Below are 23,568 nucleotides of genomic sequence, written 5' to 3'. Positions count from 1 at the left end.
GATCCCAGGATGCTATATATTGCCTCTCTACCTATGGCTCAGTGCCAGTGATATTTCTGTCTTGCAGCTTGTATGCTGGCTCCGGTGACTGTTCCCAATCTGCCCTGCCTCCCTACTGTGTCCTGACTTGTACCCTCCCCTGTTCGTCTGCCTGTCCCGGTCCCTGACATCCTCCTGTCTGTTGTTTGTGTTTCCCTCTGCATACCTGATCTCCCGGCTTCCGACTCGGTTCTGTTTTCTGACTTTGATATTGATCCTCCCTTTGCAGTGACTCGACTTTCCTGGCTAGACCCTGACTCTTTGACTACTCTATTGCCCCCTGGTGGCTTGCCTGTTAACTGCCTGTTGAAGTTACTCTGCTGTACTTCAGCTGCCTTTCCGCTACAATGTTTATTTGTCTCTCCTTCACTACTCTGCTGCCACCTACTGGGGAATATACTGTACTACGTCTTACTAGCCTTTGTACAGCGCGACTCCTGGCTCTTTCACTGCCATTGTCTTCAATCCAAGTTATTATGTTCTAATTTTAATGCAGCTGAAGCCAGGCAAATAAACTGGGGAAAAGTGGATATTTGGAAGACAAATTCCCAAATAAAGTGATATGCAAAATTTCTAACTTTCCATGCTGGATAAAATGATTTAAAAAAAAAATGAAAATTTAGTTAGTTTTTCTTTAACCCTGGAGCCACAAATCTAGAATGCCACTCTATCTTCGCCAGGTATATCAGATACAAGGATAGAGCAGCTAACAATCTGTGCCCAAGAGAAGGAAAACCTGGATACAACTCTCTCTTTTGAAAATGTGGACATATTCATTCAGAGAAGCATAGTTCAGAATCATGACTGATACCGTCTACTACGTTCCTAAATGGAACCTATAGAAATGAAGCTTGACAGCAAGGCCACATCTAAAGCTTATTTTGCTGGCCATCCAACAAACAATTAAACAATTTTTCTCCAATGTTGATGCATCAACTAACGTGATAGTTCTACGGTGTTGTCACGCACCGAGCGTGGCAAGTATATTCAGACCAACCAAGGTCTGACGTACAATGATAAAACACACCTAAAAACACCACAAACGAAGGGAAAACACCGGGGGACACAATAACAATGGTGAGCCCTGGCACTAGTGAGAGGGTGGATGGACACATCCTAACCTCACCAGAGCTGTCCCTATGTTCCTAGCCAGTACCTATACAGTCTCCACAACTGTCACCAAGCAGCACCCTAGGTCTCTCCGAAAACCCTATAGATGCCCTGACTAATGACAGGCAGGTGAGGATCACTAGACCCACCACTGCACTAAAGAAACAAGAGGGTAGGAGCGGCAAACAAGGAATTAAGAATCAAAAATGGAGAGGATACGACTTCAGGACAATCTGTGCAGCTCCTTCCACCAAGGCAGCTTTCCTACAAATGATTGGTATAGTCAGCAAAGCTTACTGGGAGACCTCGCTATTTAAGCACAAGGGGGTGTGTCTACAAAGCAGGTGCAGCTGACCTCAACTGCAGGAGAGCTGCAAACAGAAAACTGGCATTAACTACTTCAGTGCCAAAGGAAACAAAATTACATTTAAATGCAGAGTCTCAGATAGAGATAAGGAGCTCCAGTCCCCAAGCTGCCACTAGTCTCCACAAACAAGGAGACAACCGTAACAGGTGTTGTGTTTGTGCCACAGGACCCCATGAATTCACCTCCATCAACAAGTGCCATTTCAAGTTAGTCAGGGGCTCTACTCTACCACATAGTCTAGTGTAGTGGAAATGAGCTTCAATACCCAACATAGCCCATGTTCAAGTGTGGTACTGTTTTTGGAAGAAAGCAGACATGTTTCTCTAATCCTGAACCTACACTTTGCCTTTTGACTAAAGTACCACTAAAACAATGGCTTTACACATTTGATGCCTTTCAGCCTAATGATTATTTGAAGCACTGTAATAGGGTGTATAGTGCCCTACTGCCCCCAGACCGAAGTAGTGACTGCAATGCAAATGTTTGAGACTATTGTATGGTATTCTTGTGCTAATGTAATGCATTTTCCTGTAATACGACCAGCTGCCATCAGGTGTCCTAGTTTCCCAGTTCCCTTGGTGAGAAGGGATGGATATAGGGAGTGACAGTACAGCAGGGGTTAAGTGAAAGGGTGGCTCACCAACACAGGAAGAAAAGGCAGCTTCCTGTTTCAGGCAGATAGAGAGATGCTTCTGTAGTGTGCAGAGCAGGAAAGGAAGGACCTAAAGGGTCAGAAGAGTAGAGTGGAGTGAACAGGGTGGAGGTGGGTGAAGCAGGACAGAGACAGGACAGAAAGGAAAAGAAGAAGAAAACATCAAAGATATTTCAAGGAGGCTCATTTGCAGTGGAGTGTAAGTCCAGTGTGTCATGGAGACATAAAAGGAGTTGGGGTGCCTCTCCCTTAGGCTGTCATCTGCCGGTACCTGCAGGAAAGCAGTTGAGGCGGGAGGGAAAATGGGTCCATCCATCTGTGAGCCGAGCTGAACATTCCACCACCATGCTAGGGGAGTGGGTCAGAAGCAGGAGGATAAGTCGCCCCATTACGGCCGTCCCTATAGAGCGTAGCCGGTTGCAGAAGCAAATGTGTATGAAGGATGATAATGATGATGTCTCAGTCTTAAGAAAATGGAAAGCAAATGTAACGCCTCTGTTTAGTAAAGTCGTTCAAGTGTTACCTGGTAGTCTTCTGCTTGCTGAATGCATAGGGCATGAGGCCCATGGAAGTGTACAGGAGCCGGAGAAGCCGGCTGAAGATACTGAAGCACAGCAGTCAGCAGGTACCACCTCCACGCTACATAACACCCACTACACTCTGCCCCCGTGTCTGTTTTGTACCGGGGTGGGTTGAGAACCGCCATGACCCTCACCCACGACTGCCCCTCTCCGGCACTTTACAGCACAACCATCTTAGCTGACACTCCCATACACAGGAGTGCCCATTTGCTCAAGAAGTGCTGTGTTCTTTATGAAAAAGCTGTTGACTGACCTAACGACGAGTGGCTTGCCTCAGAGATAACAATGCGATCGGCAGTCCAAAAATTAAGATACGCATTTGACATCTCTCGGCCGGCACCCTCTATACAGTATTTTAGACAGTCGGCTGAAACTGTCAATATTGACGGGTTCAGTACTAGTTGCACGGAGGCCTTAAAATTTCTTAACTTCTTATCATATCTCATCAAGTTCCATCTTATCCATTTCTTCACCATTCTCCACAGACAATCCTTCGCTATTCCTTAAGGGGGCTTTACACGCTGCGACATCGCTAATGCGGAGTCATTGGGGTCACGGAATTTGTGACGCACATCCGGCCACATTAGCGATGTTGCTGCGTGTGACACCGATGAGCGATTTTGCAACGTTGAAAAAACGTGCAAAATCGCTCATTGGTGACATGGGGGTCCATTCTCGATTATCGTTACTGCAGCAGTAACGATGTAGTTCGTCGCTCCTGCGGCAGCACACATCGCTATGTGTGACGCCGCAGGAACGAGGAACCTCTCCTTACCTGCCTCCCGGCCGCTATGAGGAAGGAAGGAGGTGGGCGGGATGTTCCGGCCACTCATCTCCGCCCCTCCGCTTCTATTGGGCGGCCGCTCAGTGACGTCACTGTGACGCCGCACGGACCGCCCCCTTAGAAAGGAGGCGGTTCGCCGGTCACAGCGGCGTCGCCGGGCAGGTAAGTATGTGTGACGGGTCTGCGCGATGTTGTGCAGAACGGGCAGCGATTTGCCCGTGTCGCACAATAGATGGGGGCGGGTACCTACACTAGCGATATCGGGACCGATATCGCAGCGTGTAAAGTAGCCTTTAGTCACAATCTATTGTGAAACCTTAGAAGGAGTCAAGAAGTCTCATGCCTCCTTTTATGATATGCAAGATATACAAACTTAGAAAACAGACTTTTAAATCGGGCTGAGACGAATCATAAGAGACAATGTTAATTAAATTGATGAAAAAAACAACTTTCCAATGGTCCAATATTGTACATAGGTATCTGCAAATCACCAAAAAATTGTATAATGATACTATTTAACTATGGAAAGAAAAAGACAAAATAATAATAAAGGTTGGACGGATCTATTACCTTACATCACAACATCAGAACCATGGCCACAAGATTTGGCTCCAGAAAACAAAAACAAAACAATTGAGAATGAGAAGAAAGTCAAACAGGCTCTGAGGAATACAAAGGCTCATAAAGCCAGATTTCTTATCTTTGTGCTGGACACATATTCCTCATTTGTTATAACATGTATAATGCTCTAACAGTGCCATGATGCAATTTCCATTAAACATCTCCACAATGACGGCCGACTCACCAAATGAAAGCTAAAGGCCAAGTTTATATAATAAATGATGTTTAGATATGTGACTCGCCCCAGGACTATGGGGTACTCGGTCCCGGGCGGTGTATCGCTGGGATATGTCACTGGGTGGTGGCTGTTGCCCAGTTCCGTGACCCTGGTGGTTGCTTTAAAAGGGGGTTATTTACAGGGGAGATGTAATAAAAGTTTTTGCTGTGACGCCACTTGTGTGTCTGGCTATTTAAGTGGAGCCGCCGCTGCACAGTTCTCACTACTGGGGCTGGTGTTGGTGGCAGCCTGGATGTTGGGCCCTCCACAAGTAAGGCCAGGCCCCAGAGGATAATGATGTTGTTGGGCGCGGAAAGAAGGTAGGCCACACAAGGGATTGGACAGTAACTGGTTTCTTTACTCACAGCGTTGTTATGGCGGGCAACCCGATGAAGGCTGGTCCTCACCACTGGTCCCCTTAGTTCCAGTGCCGGTGTGGTGACCTGGTGGCTTCTTTCCCCTGCACCTGTCTTTAGTTGGTGGGTCCCCGTGGCTTGGAGCGTCTGGGGGTCCCCTCCTGGTTCTCTTTCAGTCTTAGTCCGTATAACAGGTAGCTTGAACTCTGGGGGGTCGGTTTATCTGATCCTGTTCCCCAATTCTCTCGTTGCTACTGTGTCCCAAACTTTAAGGTCAGTGAGGTCCTGGATGGTCCTCTCACTGTGCAGATTTTATCAGGTCTGCCTGGAGTGTTTGCCTGACCTAGGGCTCTGTACCCCATCGGTGCTATGGTTCTGGGAGTACTCCACCGTACTCTTTCGGCAACCACACGCCTGGGCCCTCAGGTCACCGTTACACTCTCCTGTGAGTACGGTTACGTCCGTCTCCTCTCACTTCCACTTACTGACTGTCTGACCCCTCCTCCCAAGTTGTCGTCTAGTGGACTGGATCGGCTCCACCCTAGGTGGCCATTCATTGGGTCCAAACCTAGTTTGTCACCAATCTTTGGGGAAGGGAAAAACAGGGATTCTAATGTGTTTTGGTGTAACCGGCACTGATCTTCTGGGTTCCTGTGGGTAGGTCCTGCATCCTGGCTAGGATGAAGTTCCCTGTAGCTCCTGATGGCTTCAGGGGCACCACATATGCACAAAGATATTGTAGTTGATTTGCGGTTAGTATCAGGTTTCCCCGAAAATAAGACACTGTCTTTGGGTATGTGCCCACAATCAGGATCCCCTGTGTCATGGACGCGACAGGTCCAGACCTGCGGGGCCGCAAGTCTTCTGTGCAGGAGAACGCAGGAGACCACAGCTGTTTGTACCCACGATCAGAGTTCAATGCGCTGCGGTCTCCTCGTTGTGTTCTCCCTACGGAGGATGCATGCGACTCCTCAGCAAATAATTGAAATTCTTGAAACTTGGAAAGCTGCACCGCACGTAAGTGTTGCTGTGGGCCGCACACGCACAATGGGCACAGGATTTCTAGAAATGCCATGCACTGTGCTTGTACGTTTTGGACGCAGCGAAAACACACTACATCCAAAATGCTGCAAACACTGATCACTGAACACATACTAATTTTTGCCGCAAAAATGACCTAGGGATTATTTTCGGGGTAGGGCTTATACTCGGTGAAGTACAGTTGGGTGGTACTAAAAAGTATTGTCTTTGGGGGTCTGAATAGAAATGCACCTCACATTTTTCAGATTTCCATGTTAAAATATTTAGAAAACAATATATCATTACCTTTACACTTCGCAAATACTTGCTACATAGTATTGCTATTCCACATAAAGTCTCAATAAAATATATTTGGTTTGTGCTTATATTGTGAAAAAATGTGGAAACGTTCATGGGGAATGAATACTTTTTCAATGGACTGTATATTGTGAGTTGAATAGTGGCATAGCGCTACGTGTCCTACATCTCCAAACTTGAGGTGACAAAACCTTGTAACTACAAAATGTAACACAACATTATACTTATAGTTAGATTTAATTTTCTTACTATTAAAGGGAATCTGAGAGCAGCATAATAAAGGGGCTGAGAGCCGGATTCCAACCATGTATCACTTGCTCAGCAGAAACGAATGTGACGCCCTGGACTAGCCAGGGCGTCACAGGTACTACAACACACACCCCCACCCCGAGACAGGCACAGCAGCCAGACACAAAATCCTTGTTGCCTCCCTCCAGGGGCTGATGTCCACACCAGGTGGGGTGGAGCCAGGTGGTTGGCCCCACCCACTGAGGAGTTCACAGTCCTGGAGGCGGGAGAAGGAAGACAGATCAGTTAGGGAAGTGCAAGTGAGAGGAGTGAAGGAGAAAACTGACCGTGTCCGGGTGCGTGGCCCTGGCACTAAGAGCAAGGTTGGCAGATGGTGGTGGCCGTTTGAAGGAGAGGCGAATCAACGCGGAACCGTAGGACCGGGGACGGGCGGTGGCCCGCCGGTACCGAACCGGGGAGCGAAGTGAAGCCAGCACACAAAGGCAGGGCCTGCGGACCCCGACCAGGCTTGGAGTCGCCGTTAAGAAGTCAAATCCGTCAGTGACCGGAACCCCAGGGGTTTCCTAACAGCCAAGACCAGATAGAAGGCAACCGTCCGACCAGTAGAAGGAAATACAGCTACCACCACAGCTAGAGTTCCAAGGGCCAGAGCCTGCGGGAAAAAGGGCTCCTCCGGCATATATATACGCTGGGGAGCGGGTTACCGGTGGGAATCCATCGGGACCGAACATACAGAAAGGTGCAGGGAAAGGCAGCCACCACCAGCCGTCCGGGAGAAGTCACAGCAGCCGGCTGCGGGACCCGTCCATGCAGCCATTTGGTCTACCAGAGACGTACATTTGTGGCTGAGTGAGTACAACCGTGCCATCCGGCACTGCGCTGCGCAGTCCAGGCGACCCTGCACCTTGCCAATCCTGCCTTCCCATCACCTCACCGGGCCCCGGGACCACCAACCCCTACCCACGGAGGGGGAAAACAACATCCCAGCTGCTCCCTACCATCGCTCCCAGGATCCCCGTCACCAGCAGCGGTGGTGCCCAACCTCACCACAACCCGTGGGTGGCGTCACGGACCAAATCCCCCAAACCGAACTATCCCCTTTCACTCACGGGCGAGGAGCGCCGCTCGAGTCCCCGGATCCGGGCCCACCGCTCGAGCCACCGAGCAGCAGCAGCGCCGGACCCGAGCGTTAGCGATCGCAGCGCCCCACCGCCCGCGACACGAACATCTAAACAATCAGTGTTTTATCTGCAGGAGAATATCACTAGAGGACTAAGGGGTACTTTGCACACTCCGACATCGCAGCTGCGATGTCGGTGGGGTCAAATCGAAAGTGACGCACATCTGGCGTCGCTGTTGACATCGGAGTGTGTAAATTGTTTTTGATCCGATTAACGAGCGCAAAAGCGTTGAAATGGTATCATCGGTGTAGTGTCGGTCATTTCCATAATGTCGCGGCAGCGACAGGTACGATGTTGTTCCTCGTTCCTGCGGCAGCACACATCGCTGTGTGATAAGCCGCAGTAGCAAGGAACATCTCCTTACCTGCGTCCCGTGGCTCACGTCTGCTATGCAGAAGGAAGGAGGTGGGCGGGATATTTACGTCCCGCTCATCTCCACCCCTCCGCTTCTATTGGCCGCTTGCCGTGTGACGTCGCTGTGACGCCGCACGACCCGCCCCCTTAGGAAGGAGGCGGTTCGCCCGCCAGAGCGACGTCGCAGGGCAGGTAAGTGCATGTGAAGCTGCCTTAGCGATAATGTTCGCTACGGCAGCTATCACAAGATATCGCAGCTGCGACGGGGGCGGGGACTATCGCGCTCGGCATTGCAAGCATCGGCTTGCGATGTCGTAGTGTGCAAAGTACCGCTAAAGGGGGCTACGATATCGTTAATGTTTTATCGTCGGGGTCACGTTGTCGCACATCCGGCGTCATTAACGATATCACAGCGTGTGATACTTACCAGCAACCTTAAGCGACCTCAAAAATGGTGAAAATCGTTCACCATGGAGAGGTCGTCCTAAACTCAAAAATCGGTAAGGGTTGTTTATCCATGTTGTTCATCGCTCATGCGGCAGCACACATCACTGTGTGTGACACCGCAGGAGCGAGGAACGTCTCCTTAGCTGCCGCCGGCCACAATGCGGAAGGAAGGAGGTGGGCGGGATGTTACGTCCCGCTCATCTCCGCCCCTCTGCTTTGATTGGCCGGCCGCTTAGTGACGTCGCGGTGACGTCGCGGTGACGCCGAACGTCCCTCCCCCTTGAGGGAGGGATTGTTCGGCAGTCACAGCGACAATGCCGACCAGGTAATTGCGTGTGACGCTGCCGTAGTGATAATGTTCACTGCAGCAGCGATCACACGATATAGCATGTGCGGTGGGGGCGTGTACTTACACGCTCGATATCGCTAGAAATTGCTAGCGATATCGCTACCATGTAAAGCCCCCTTTAGTGTCGCATGCCAGAAATTCCAGCTGCTCTGCATAACCCTTCCCCACCAATGTGCATTGTAGACAGAAAGCTACCAATCAGAGGTGTGGGTGGGATCATACAGAGCTCTGCATTCATAGCCCTGCTAAAACTACAGTAAGGCCGTGTGTGCACAATGTGTTTTTGCGTATTTTACGGGTGTAGTTTTTTTCTCAAAATTGCATGAATTCATGAATTTGGATGGGTTTTTGGCCAAAAACGCTGCATCTTTGTGGTCACCAGTGTGTAGCGTACGCACATAGCCTAAAGAAAATAGGGATTCTATCAAAACTGCACCAAACAGTCCATTAGGTGACACATCGCCGTAATCAGGCTCTCTGCCCCTACATCATGCTTCCTCAGAACCCATATAAAAAAACCTGCTGACAGATTTCTTTTAAATACTCTATAACCTTTGGAGCCTAGGCACCTATCGTCTGACATCAATTAAGTCAGCCCTGGCGTGATAATCACCACTAACAGTTTGTCTTCAGGATTACTAGGTTCCCTCTTTAACATTTGCTACTGTTTTTTGTCTTGGTCAAAACAGCTTTTGGTCGCTGTTACCTACCTTAAAAATCCAGAACCGTCCTTGGTCCTATTGCAATATATTGCTAGGTGTGTGACATCTCCCCATTTAGAGTTACAGGTATGTCTTAGTAGACATCACTAATATTCCTGTAGTTGCCACCTCATTCATTTTCAAAACAGAAAGGCAAGTACTGTATTTTCCGGCATATAAGACTACCCCCCAACTTTTCCAGTTAAAATATAGAGTTTGGGATATACTATATATACTGGAGTATAAGCCGAGGCCCCTATTTTACCACAAAAATCTGGGAAACCTCATTGACTCGAGTATAAGCCTACAGTCCCTGACAAATGTTCTGTTGCTTATCCATGTTATCTAAATAAAAGCTTATAACCTGACTTTAAATTCATCCATTGGTTTTATAAATTACTCTTTTGAAAGCTGAAACCCTTCCAAATTTGGTTTAGGTTATGAAAATAAAGTGGCTGCAAAGCTGAAATATTGATCATTTAATGAACACAGAAAGGTCAGATTTTGGCAAGACAAATGTTTTGTCGCCTTGTAATATAATGCACCCAATCCTAGTTTACATCCTCACCTGTGCTCACTAAATGATCGGTTAATTAGTTGGTGTGTGTATAAAAAAAAACAGCACCTCAGACCTTCAGTTGAACTGCAACTTGACCTCTGACAACATGCCAAAAATCCACCCTGCGAACAAAGCCTTGATTATCAAGAAGCTGAAGACCAGATCCACTGTAGTGCTGGCTGGCACCTTTAATGTGTCTCAGCATCAAGTACAAAGAATTAAAAAAAGATTTGAAGAGACTGAAGATGTTTTGGACAAGCCCAGGTCCGGCAGACCCCGCAAGACAACTGCTCAGGAGGAACGTTTGTTGGTAAGAAAATCCAAAGCCAGCCCCTCTTCCACTGCAGCAGAGCTCCAAAAGGCCTGATCACCTCAAGTCCCTGTGTCAACTAGAACAGTTTGTAGGATTCTGTCTTGAAATGGCCTCCATGGTCGAATCAGTGCCTAGAAGCCAGCACTAAACAAAAGGCAATTAAAAAACCATGTGGCATTTGCCAAGACCCACAGCCTGCAAAACAGATGGACGCTGGAAAAGTGGCAGAAGGTGGATTTCTCTGATGACTCTTCAGTTGAATTACACCACAGCCACTGCAAATACTGCAGGAGACCTACTGGAGCCTGTATGGATCCAAAATACACCCAGAAAACAGTTAAGTTTGGTGGTGGAAAGATCATGATCTGGGGTTACATTCAGTATGGGGGTGTGCAAAACATTTGCAAGGTGGAAGGTAATATCAATAGCCTAAAATATCAAGAAGTATTAGCTACCTCCTACATTCCCAATCATAAAAAGGATCAAATTCTGCAGCAGGATGGTGCTCCATCTCATACATCCATCTCTATAACAAAGTTCCTCCTGGCAAAGAAGATCAAGGTGCTCAAGGACTGGACAGCCCAGTCACCAGACATGAACATCATTGAGCATGTTTGAGGTAGAATGAAAGAGGAAGCTTGGAAGACAAAACCAAAGAATCTAGATGAACTCTGGGAGGCATGTAAAACTGCATTCTTTGCTATTCCTGATGACTTCATCAATAAATTGTATGAATCATTCTTCAAGCTCACGGAAGTCACATAAAATATTAAATATGGCTCTAATAGCACCACAACTTCATTCACCAATGTTATGCAACACATCTTTGTATTAGAAGTTAATTATTTGTTTGATTTTCACATTACTTTCTGTGGGCGACAAAACTTTTGTCTTGCCAAAATCTGACCTTTCTGTGTTCATTAAATGATCAATATTTCAGCTTTGCAGCAACTTTATTTTCATAACCTAAACCAAATTTGGGGGGTTTCAGCTTTCAAAAGAGTAATTTATAAAACCAATGGATGAATTTAAAGTCAGGTTATAAGCTTTTATTTACATAACATGGATAAGCGACAGAACTTCTGTCAGGGACTGTAAAGTGGGAAATGCAGCAACTAATGGAAAATTTCAAAGATAAAAATAGATCCCAATAAAATGTAATGTACCCATCCTTGTACACCTTCCTTGGGCCCTCTAGTACTGTGCCCATTGTTTAGTAATGTGCCCTCTAGTAATGTGCCCATTGTTTAGTAATGTGCCCTGCAGTAATCTGCCCATTGTTTAGTAATGTGTCCTGCAGTAATGTGCCCATTGTTTAGTAATGACCCGTGCAGTAATGTGCCCATTATTTAGTAATGTGTCTTGCAGTAATGTGGCCATCGTTTAGTAATGTCCTCCTACTGGTCCCTTTTTTTTCCTTTTTTATGCTGTTGTTGAAATACAATAAAAATTATTCTCACCTGTCCGCCATTCCTGTAGTGCCCTCAGCTTCTTCTTGAAGACCATAGGCACATAGACCTCTCGGTGATCTCGTCCGATGCACAGAGCCACCGCTGCAGGCTGTCATCATGGCTTTACTGCAATTGAATGTTTTACAGCGGTGGTGCCGCAAAGCATTCAACTGCTGTATTGCGCTGACAGCAGCGGCGGCTCCGTGCACCAGACGTGATCATCAAGGGGTGCTTCTTGCGGACTGCAAGCACATAGACCCCTCAATGATCGCGTCCAATACACAGGATCGCCGCTGATCTCAGCGCTTTACTGCAGTTGAGTGTTTTGCACAGCCACCGTAAAGCATTCAACTGCAATAAAGCCATGATGGCAGATAGCAGCCCTGTGCACCGGACGCGATCACGGATGGGTCTATGTGCCCGAGAGGCAGAGAAGCAGGTACTAGGATACAAGGGTGGGCCAGAGGGATGCGCTACCACTCTGATAGTCTTGTAGACAGGGAGGGCTAATTATATGTCCTATAAGACGACACTCAACTTTTGAGAAGATTTTCAGGGGTTAAAAAGTCATCTTATATGCCGGAAAATAGGGTATTTGTGCATTGAATATAAAGAACACTTTACATTTCTACATTTTCTTATCAAAATTAGCAGCAGTTCTGTCCTCCTTGGAAGAAGCTTTGTTTAACGTCCTCAAATCGTGATTGCATGATTCGGTCTCCGGTAACAAAACATTTCAGTAATATAAAATAAGATTAAATTCTGGAAACATAATAGTTCTCACTAGAACGTCAATAGTCCGAAGCAATGTCTAAACAATGGTAGATACTTTGCTATAGATGAATGCTTAGATGTTCTCGGATTGTCCATCTTGATCTATGATTTGCCTTTCATGCTTTATTACTTTTGTAAAATTTTAAAATAAATCAAAATTAACAAATACAAAATTATGTTTGCTTGCAAGAGTATAAAGAAGTGTGGGGGTGGGGGATTCATATTATTCTAAAGATTTATCTAGCAATTCTGATGATATGGTTTGTCCTCTTTAAAGAGAGGCCCTCCAGATCCAGGTAGAGACTTTCCGAGGGAATGCGTGAGCCAAAAAGCATATTAAATCACTTACAAAAACAAATTATATTGTTGAGTAGGAATGATAAAAGACCCAACATAAACCATGAATTATGATATCTTAGAAGGTATGCAAGAACTTGCTCATACCAAACTGTTAATATGAAGGCTGAAGTTCATGAGCCACTATGGGACTCTATCGAGATAAAGTTAAGTGGCTTCAATTTGTCAAGCCCCCTTACGAGCTATGAGGCAAGGTCCTTGGCATGTTTTCCTCACCCTGTACTAAAATAAATCTTCTGACTTGGAAATGGGAGAAGCAAGTGATAAAACTTCTTTCAGCCAACATTAGGTCATCCTATCATGACCAAAGCCAATGTTAAGACGACAGATGGATTCCATTGGGGAGGTATGATGGGTGTCTTAAACTTTTGACTCATTGAGAACTTCGTGAAAAATCAGAATTTGACCGGGTCCCAAAATATATGAGTGTTCTTAATACTAAAATGTGAGAGCAAATGAGACTGGTAGAGTGCATCAGATAAATGCATCAGGCAATTCGGCTTTGATGGTGTGGTCGAGTTCATGGGCAATGTATGTGTTATTACAATGGGGCACTAAGATGCTGTTTGTTTTAAGGGACTTTAGGGGAACAACCTGGGATAATGGGGTTTTACGGCTGTTGGCACTATATTGGGAAATAAGGGGTGTTACTTTGGCCATAAGATTTATGGCTCTAGGAATAGTTTCCATTTCATGAGTTCTGTGGTTGTACGTACGAAGGCCCTAGGCAGAAAAATAGAAAATTTCAGCTCCCCCACAGAAGATTTCTTTACCCGGACCCTGTATCAATAGACGGTGCAAGGAGGTCGGCTCCGTGTTCAAGGAAGCACAATACCAGTAGCAGAAAAAATAGTCCAGCATCACCCCTCATAAATAAAAAAACAATTTAGTTCTTCATATTAAAAGCCAATAAGCATGTTGGTAGGACATCCAAAAATTTTAAAAATTCCACGTTTTATGAGTTTCGAGCCCTAAGCAGACATATTGCCAGTGCAGCCTGTTTAAGTTTACAAAAACCCAAAGCAGGGAGGGGTCCCACTCTGGCTTCAGGGGTTATAATGCAGGTATCCTATAACGAAAAGCAAATCTAATCACATTATTATTATTATTATTATTATTTATTATTATAGCACTATTTATTCCATGGCGCTTTACAAGTGAAAAGGGGTATACATAAAAACAAGTACAATAATCATGAACAATACAAGACACAGACTGGTACAGGATGAGAGAGGACCCTGGCCGTGAGGGCTCACAGTCTACAAAGGAGGGGTGAGGTAACACAGAGGAGAGGATGGAGCTGGTTGCAAAGTGGTGTAATGGACTGAGGGTTATTGTAGGTTGTAGGCTTGTCGGAAGAGGTGAGTCTTCAGGTTCATTTTGAAGCTTTCCACGGTAGATGAGAGTCTGATATTCTGGGGTAGATCATTCCAGAGTATGGGGGACACACGGGAAAAATCTTGGATGCGATGTTGGGAAGAGGAGACAAGAGAGGAGTAGAGAAGGAGATCTTGTGAGGATCTGAGGTTGCGTGCAGGTAGGTACTGGGAGACTAGGACACAGATGTAAGGAGGAGACAGGTTGTGGATGGCTTTGTATGTCATGGTTAGTGCTTTGAGTCTTTGGGCAAAGGAAAGCCAGTGAAGAGATTGGCAGAGAGGAGAGGCCTGGGAATAGTGAGGGGAGAGATGGATGTTGGGCTGCAGAGTGTAGGATAGATTGGAGGGGTGCAAGATTGTTGGAAAGGAGGCCATAGAGCAGGAGGTTGCAGTAGTCGAGGTGGCAGATGATGAGAGCATGCAACGTTTTTGTTGATTCTTGGTTATCGAATGCACGAATACGAAAGATATTTTTGAGTAGTAGTTGGCAGGGGGTAAAGAGGGCTTGGATATGTGGCTTGAACGATAGAGCAGAGTCGAGGGTTACTCCAAGGCAACGAGCTTGTGAGACTGGGGAGAGTGAGCAGCCATCAACTTTGATGGATAAGCTTGTTCAGCAGTACTCTCAAATTTATTCAGAAAACTTGATATAATTCGCAACAACTTAATGCAACACAAATAAAATGTACAGTATTTTATCCTGAGGTCTCTCCACACCCCAAAGCATATTAAACACATGTAAAAAAAAATGTTATGCTCACTGGTTTTTTAATAACTCGCAGCACAGTCTCTGGTCAGGTCATCTTTTTTCGACCAGACGCTTGTGTGACTTTCACAGGGAAATATTCAGTGTCTTTTGTGCTGATTTGGCCATGAAGTTATGACGCCACATCTAGTCAACGCAGGAGTCGCCAAATGATCAGGACGTAGTAGGAGAAATCCAGTTCAATGGTATAAAATCTTTAGCTTTATTTGAATATGATTAAAACATCTTCAAGGGCATAATTAGTCCATAGAACATCACAAAGCTGGATTTCTCCTACTACTTTCTGACCACCATTGTCGGTGACACCGACAATCATTCCGTCCTCTGGAGGGACCAGGCCACTGTAGAAAGCTGGCTTTGCCTCCTTTTGCCAAGTTGCCAAAGATGCTGGAAAATGCTAAAGATGACCCAGTGACCAGAATGAAGAAGACCGGTGACGACAGGGTGAGTATTATTTTATCAAATAGTTTCACTTCTTCCAAGCTACTTTGAATCCAGAAAAAATATCCTTTGGCTGACATGACATTTTGTATTTGCACAAATTTAAATACAAAGAAAAAATAGAAATCTGGTAAATCTAAATTTTTGGGGGGAAATTGTATGGGAATTAGATTCACCTCTACACAATTCTCTAATCTGTTGTATCCTGCTTTTGTTACCTGCCTGTCCTGGTCATACTCTGCACAGCTCCCTCGCTGATCATACACAATATCATCAGACATGTCACCCAATCACAGAGACTCTTTTGTTGACTTCCCTGCTCTGAGATTGGCTAACAGCTGATGATTGCGTATATTGGAGCCGTCTGCTGTCACAGGTGGAGGAACGAGTGTAGCGAGTCGTGGAATGTATTGAAATCACAAAAACGTAATCACTGCTCATCTCTAACCAACTAGGAAGGATTTTATTATCCCTTCAGTGCATCAGCCCATCAAGGATATCACAACTATCCTTTTACTGCCTAAGGTCATGTGCGCACTAGAAAATGACGTTTTCTTAAGGTAAAACTGGACCCTCTGAAAGAATCCCGCACTTGCGGTAAAACACCACACCAAAACCGCAACTAAATCCGCATTCGGTTTTGCCACGGTTTGGTGCGGTTTTGGTGCGGATTTGCCGCAGTTTTTTCGCAGGTTGGTCCCTGCGTATTTTTACCATTATCTATGGTAAAAACCGCAGGTACCTGCAGAAAAGAAGTGACATCCACATTAATTCCGCAACGGAAAATCGCGCGGGTAAATCCGAAGGTATAAAAAAAGCGCACAACATTTTTTTATACCGATAAGTTTTGCTGGGGATTGACTTCAGAAATGTCAGACACATTTTCTGCAGAAAATCTGCCGGTAAATCCACGGTAAATTCCGTGGTAAATCCGCAGCATGTACACATAGCCTTAGCCTTCCAGATTTATCACTATCCCTTCATTGCCATAGCCCACCAGGAAGGTTTCCATTATTCCATCAGTGCCCCAGCCTACGTTAGCCCTATCTCTTTGCTACCCTAGCCCAACAGGGGGACTACCATTATCCCTTCACTGCCCTAGCATACCAGGAAAAAAATCATTATACCTTAACTGCCCTAGAGCGCCAAGAAGAGAACAATTATACCTTCACTGCCCTATCCCACCATGAAGAGAACCATTATACCTTCACTGCCCTATCCCATCATGAAGAGAACCATTATACCTTCACTGCCCTAGCCCACCGGGAAGAGAACCATTATACCTTCACTGCCCTATCCCACCATGAAGAGAACCATTATACCTTCACTGCCCTATCCCACCATGAAGAGAACCATTATACCTTCACTGCCCTAGCTCACCAGGTAGAAAACCATTATACTTTTACTGCCCCAGCACACCAGGTTAAAACCAATTACATTGGCCCCACCATGAAGAAAATCATTATGCCTTCAGTGCCTTAAGGCCCAGTCACACTAAACAACATCGCTAGCAACATCGCTGCTAACGAACAACTTTTGTGACGTTACAGCGATGTTGCTAGTGATGTCGCTGTGTGTGACATCCAGCAACAACCTGGCCCCTGCTGTAAGGTCGTTGGTTGTTGTTGAATGTCCTGGGCCATTTTTTAGTTGTTGCTCTGTCGCTGTGAAGCACACATCGCTGTGTGTGACAGCGACAGAGCAACAACTAAATGTGCAGGCAGCAGGAGCCGGCTTCTGCGGACTCTGGTAACCACAGTAAACATCGGGTAACCAAGAAGCCCTTACCTTGGTTACCCGATATTTACCTTCGTTACCAGCGTCCGCCGCTCTCAGCTGTCAGTGCCGGCTCCTGCTCTGTGCACATGTAGCTGCAGTACACATCGGGTAATTAACCCCATGTGTACTGTAGCTAGCAGAGCAGGGAGCCAGCGCTAAGCAGTGTGCGCGGCTCCCTGCTCTCTGCACATGTAGCTGCAGTACACATCGGGTAATTAAACCCATGTGTACTGTAGCTAGGAGAGCAGGGAGCCAGCGCTAAGCAGTGTGCGCGGCTCCCTGCTTTCTGCACATGTAGCTGCAGTACAAATGGGGTAATTAACCCCATGTGTACTGTAGCTAGGAGAGCAGGGAGCCAGCGCTAAGCGGTGTGCGCTGGTAACCAAGGTAAATATCGGGTTGGTTACCCGATATTTACCTTAGTTACCAAGCGCAGCATCGCTTCCACGCAGCGCTGCTGGCTGGGGGCTGGTCACTGGTTGCTGGTGAGCTCACTGGAGCATCGCAGTGTGACATCTCACCAGCAACCTCCTAGCAACTTACCAGCGATCCCTATCAGGTTGGATCGTTGTCGGGATCGCTGGTAAGTTGTTTAGTGTGACTGGGCCTTTAGGCCACAAAAGATATTACTATCTGCCCTTATATCAGACATTTGTCTACAGCAAATTCTCTACATTTACTTTACCCCCACTCCACTTTTTTTTTTTTTTTTCAAGAAAACTTGCTATCTTTGTAAATGTGATTTTTTTTTTGGCCGTTAGTTGGGAGCCCTCAGGACTGCCTCCTACTGTTGCAGAATTTATTTTAATTAGTTGACTTGGTGTGAACTTATTTACTTATATACTTCTTTACTGTCATGTACATCACGTTAGTGATACAGGTATCTCATAGACGCATGTGCCATCAATAACATAGGGTTTAATAGCAGCTGTGTGCGATTGTGCTTTTATTAACCCCTTATTACCACGATTGCCACTGCACCAAGGCACCGGAAAGAGCTGGTATAGCACCGGGATTGTCACATCTAATACTGTAGATGCGGCAATACGGGCAGGCAGCGGGCTGAGAATACAAGCCCCCAGCCGGCTTTATCATGGGTGGGGATGAAAATTGGGGGGACCGCACGTCATTTTTTAAGTAACAAAAAAAATACAAATTTGGTGCTAAAATCTGGTGCAGACGATTTCAGCACCAAATATGCACCTCCTGTGCACTGCGGCAAAAAGCCAAAACAAAAAATCGTGGCAACACTGCGGCAAAAAAAATGCGTCATAAAACGTTGTTTTTTTGCCAGGAAGTGTAAATGAGATGCAGGAATATGTTGTTAAAATTTCAGCACCAAATTTGAAAAAAAAAAAACAAGAATTTTCTGCCAGGAGATTTGGTGCTGAAATCTGGTGCAGATGATTTCAGCCCCAAATGTGCACCTCCTGGCACAAAACCATGGCAAAAATCGCAGCAAAAAGCTGGAACAAAAAAACGCGGCAAAAAATGCGTAAAAAAAAGCCTTTTTTGTGCCAGGAGGTGTAGATTGGATGCAAGAATATGGTGTAAAAATTTCAGCACCGAATCTGCATCTCTTGGCTAAAAAAAATGTGATTTTCTGCTAGGAGATGCAGATCTGTGAACTCAGTGAATTCCACCTGAGGTCAGGTTACCTGCGATCACAGGTGAAGGACCGTGGGAACCTCCAGCTTTGACCGCAAATGACCCGAGTGACGTCACCGCTCATTGCACAGCTCATTCATTTTCTGGAGCTCACAGCGAGGGGTCGTGCTCTATGGCCGCTTGTTGTGATATTCAGATGTAGCAAAGCTGAATATCCGTGGGACCTCGTGTGGATTATGCCGGACCTGCAGGGTGTTGGCGGTTAATAAAGTGGTGAAGGAGGGTGCGTTTTTGTATTTTTTTTTCTCCAAATAAAGGATTTTTCTCTGTGTCTGTGTTTATTTACTTTAATTTACAGGTTAGTGATGCGGGTGTCTCATAATCGCCTGTGCCATCAAAATCCTAGGGTTTAGTAGTAGCTGTGCGCTGTTAATAACCCCTGTTTTATACAGTTCAACTATGTTTTCCCATAGATCTGTAACGCCCCGCGCTCAGCCGCAGCCGAGCCACTCGAATCCGGGCTCATTGGTGGGTGTCAAGAGCGCCTCCGGACCCGGGGTCACTTCGCTCTGAAAGTATGCTGGCGCTACGTAGGGGGGTGGTAGGTAGGTGTACAGCCGGAGCCGTGTTTGAGTTCGTGACGCCACCCACGGGATGTGGTGAAAGTGTAGACACCACCGCTGCAGTTACAGGGCACCCGAGGGAGATGGTTATGCAGCAAGATGTTAATCCCTCCGTGGGCAGGGATGATGGCCCCGGGACCCATTAGGGGGAGCTGGACGGTGCAGGGCGGTGCGCGGCCGGATGGCACTGTGGTACTCACTGTTATTGACACACACAAGTCTCTGGTAAACAAAGTTGATGGTGGTTGGTGTCGGCTGCGTCTGGTCCCCCACCCGGTTCGGTGGTCTTTGCCTTTCCCCTGCACCGTGTAGTGTGTATGTAGACTGCCTTCGCTTCAGCGACTGGAGTCCGCTCCCCGGCGGTATGTGTGTCGGGAAAGCCCGTTTGCTCGCAGACACTGGCCCGTGGGATCTCTCTGCCTGTGCGGTGGCTTTCTATCCCCTTCGGTGGGCTGTTGTCTTCAGTCGGGACTTGGGTGGGAAAGAACCTATAGTCCAGACCTCAATCAGTGAATTAACTCAGTCCAGTGGCTTCTGGACCTCGTATCAGGGTCTGAGTACCCCCCCCTTGTGCTCTGGTTTCCAGTCGGTTCCCCGGGTCGGTACCGGCGGGCCACTACCCTGTCCCGGTCCACCACGGTTCCACTTGGCCGTCTTCTCGGCTCCTGCAGGCTAAGGCCACCGTCTGCCTCCTAGCCGAGGTACCAGGGCTACGACCCTGGCACCTGTCAGTTCCCACTGCAGACCTGTCACCACAGGCCTGCTGTACTTGAACTCTCCAACTCCTCACAACTCTCTGACTACCACTCAACTGAACTGATCTGAACTGAAATGTTTTTGTGTTTTCCTGCCTCAGGCCCTCTGAACTCCTCGGTGGGCGTGCCAACCACCTGGCTCCACCCCCTGGTGTGTCCATTAAGCTCTGAGGGAGGTGACTAGGGTTTATGTGGTTTGGCTGGTGTTACCTGGTGTGGGACTGGTGTTGTGCGGGGCACTATCTGTGACTACCTGGCTAGTCCAGGGCGTCACAGATCCATTAACAGTTCTTTTGCTTTTCCCATGACTCATAATCCAGAAATGTCAGTGGCTGGAAGAAAGATGCAAGAGTCTGTCCTGATCCCAGAAACTCACTCAGCTTTTATGTGTGGCGCCCTGGACAAGCTACACCAACACACCCCACACCCCGGTTAGGCACACCGAAGCCAAACACAAAATCCTTGTTGCCTTCCTGCAGGGGCTGATGTCCACACCAGGGGGTGGGCCAGGCGGTTGGTCCCGCCCACCGAGGAGTTCACAGTCCTGGAGGCGGGAAAAGGAAGGAGATCTGAGTTGAGTAGTGAAAGTGAGAGGACGTAAAGTGGTAGTGGAGCAGTCTGAAGGTGGTCCGGGTGTGTGGCCCGGACGGAACAGGAAGGTTGGCAGACGGTGGTGATCATCTGCAGGAGAGGCCTATTGGAGCAAACCGTAAGTACCGTGGACGGGCGGTGGCCCGGCGGTACCGGATCGGCGAGCAAAGAGAAGCCAGCACCATACGGTAGGGCTTACGGACCCCGACAAGGCTAGGAGTTGCCGTTGAATTTGTCAAATCCGTTAGCGAAGGGAACATCCGGGGTTCCCCAGCACTCAAGTCCCGATTGAAGGCGACAGCTCAAACCGAAAAGGGAAACACAGTCACCGCCAAGGCTACAGTTCCCAGGGCCAGAGCCTGCGGGCAAAAGGGGCTCCCTCAGCATCCACCCAAGCTGGGGAGCGGGTTACCGGTGGGAAGCCATTGGAACCGTCACACAACACAGGTGCGGGGAAAGGCAGTCACCATCAACCTGCCGGGAGGAGAAACACCGCGGCCGTCTGTGGGACCCGTCCATCCAGCCGTTTGTTTTACCGGAGACTTTGCATTCATCATTGGCTGAGTGAGTACCACCGTGCCGTGCGGCACAGCGCTGCCCCCGCGACCCTGCACCTCACCAGGCCCCGTAACCCGCCTGCCATTCCTACCCAACCCCTCACCAGGCCCCAGGACAACCAACCCCCCTACCCACGGAGGGGAGAACCAATGTCCAAGCTGCTCCCTGTCATCGCTCCCGGGATCCCCCGTCCAGAGCAGCGGTGGTGTCACCAATCTCACCACAACCGTGGGTGGCATCACGGACAACATCCCTAAACCAAACCACCCCCTTTCACTCACGGGCGAGGAACGCCGCTCGAGTCCCCGGGATCTGGCCCACCGCTCGAGCCACCACCGAGCAGCAGCAGCAGCAGCAGCAGCCGGACCCGAGCAGTGGGTGAGCGCAGCATCCCCTCCTCTGCGTCACGAACAGGATCTTGCCGCGCTGCCGTCTGGTAGAGGTGCGCCTTGTGACCGCCGGAGGTGTCTGGCCGAAAATTTTAAGAAGCCGCCATTTTGGGCGCGAAAAGTCCCCGCTCGAGCGTCTCCTCGAGCAGTGGAGGCGCGAAAGTCAAAACCCCGCCCCTGTAGAGGAGGAGCCGGAAAAAGACTAAGGGGGAAGGATGGCGTCTGGCCGCATGTAGCCCGCGGCTATAAAAGCAGGGACGCCAGGACCCTGCGGCCATCTTTTTGTTGGTTCCTGGAAGAGGCCGCCGCAGACATGTACCAGCCGTCCCGCAGCACCGTAGCCCCCGCGCCTGGAACCGCGGCGTGGGTGGAGGTCCGGACCGCCCAGCTCCAACAGCGGCTGCAGGTCAGGATGCAGCTCCTCCTGGAGGAGTGGGAGGCCAACATGGCGGAAGTGGTGGCGGCCATACGGAGACGCGAGGTGGAGGGAGTCTTGGAAGGGAGGGTAAGTGACCCATGCCCGTGTACCCCTAGTGGGTCGGTCATCGCGGCCGAGGGACCTGGTCTACACCCGCTCGCCCTGCTACCTCCCCCGCTATCCGTGTTGGCTGCTGCTGCCCCGCCACTAGGCCTGCTACCATCACCACCGATATCGGTACCCCCGCCCATCCGCCCAAGCGGACCGACCTGCAGCCGGGGCCCGTGACCGCTTGGAGCCGCTCCCATGGAAGGTGCCGAAGTCCGAACCGGAGGCACTTGTGGAGACTTCCCCCGAACCGATGCTGACAGACCGCTCCGTGCAGGAGGTCCAGCGGGAGCCGATCCCTGTGCCCATCCCCCATGCCTCGGCTGAGGCCGCGCCGGGTTGCCGCTGCAGGGCAGCACCCAAGGCCCGTGACACCGCGGAACCCTCACCCCAGAATGCCAGTCCTGGGCAGCGTGAAGGAGGTATCGTGGGGCCCGACCCGTGCGCCGGGGCCCGCAGTAGCCCCTTACTGGGACAGAGGACAGACTCCGCTGGGCCAAGAAATTGCCGAGAGGGAGCGAAGGAAGGCGGAGCTGGTGGCCCACACGATTCGGGAGAAAGAAAGCCTCCGCCAAGCGACCTTCCGTGTCCGGGGTCCGCTCTATGAAGGGCAAGTGAGGAGGTTTGACGTCCGCCGGGGCTATGGTTTTATCTATGAGCCGGGCCTGGAGGCCGAAGTTTTTGTGGCCCGACGGGACGTCAATGCCCATTTGCCAGAGGATCACCCGGGCCGCACTCTGATGCCGGAAGACTTGGTGCAGTACACCAGGCACTGCGGGGAGAGGGGGTGGTTCGCGTTGGATGCAAAGCTGAGGGGCAGTCAAGAAGCCCGAGTATCTACCGAGCCCCCTCCCCTGGCCGCCACCGTGGAGCCGGAGTGAGTCAGCGGTCCACTGTTGTTAGAAGTTGTCCCAGTTGGGACCACCTGAGTTGTAGAAAGTTTGAATGATAAGAGAAAATGAGTAACTGAAAGTTCACCTGATTTACTACCTTGATTGAACCGGTCGTTGCCGGCAACTGTTGTCCCCGTGGGGATTGTCTGCAAACCGATGCGTAGAAACTGCTACGGACAAGCCCGAGAACTAGCAGGGCAACCACGAACTGGTGGTATATAAATAAAAATGTTGGCTTGAAACCGTGACCGCCTCTGGAGAGGCTGATTTGGGAGGATGGGCCTGGAGGAAAGGGATGGCCCAGGCCTGCCACTACCGTAACCGGTGGCGATCCTTCGGGGGTTTCAGGGGTTCCCCATGGACGTGGGTCCCCTGAAAGGGACAGAACCCGCTCGGCAACTTGGTGCAGGACTGGGGTCAAGGGGTGCTGCCCATTTGCTTAGGGGCAGCATCAGGGCCA

Source organism: Anomaloglossus baeobatrachus, chromosome 3 (assembly GCF_048569485.1).
Source record: "Anomaloglossus baeobatrachus isolate aAnoBae1 chromosome 3, aAnoBae1.hap1, whole genome shotgun sequence".
Classification (NCBI taxonomy): Eukaryota; Metazoa; Chordata; class Amphibia; order Anura; family Aromobatidae; genus Anomaloglossus; species Anomaloglossus baeobatrachus.
The sequence above is the reverse complement of the archived record's forward strand: the minus strand, read 5'-3'. Positions refer to the sequence as shown.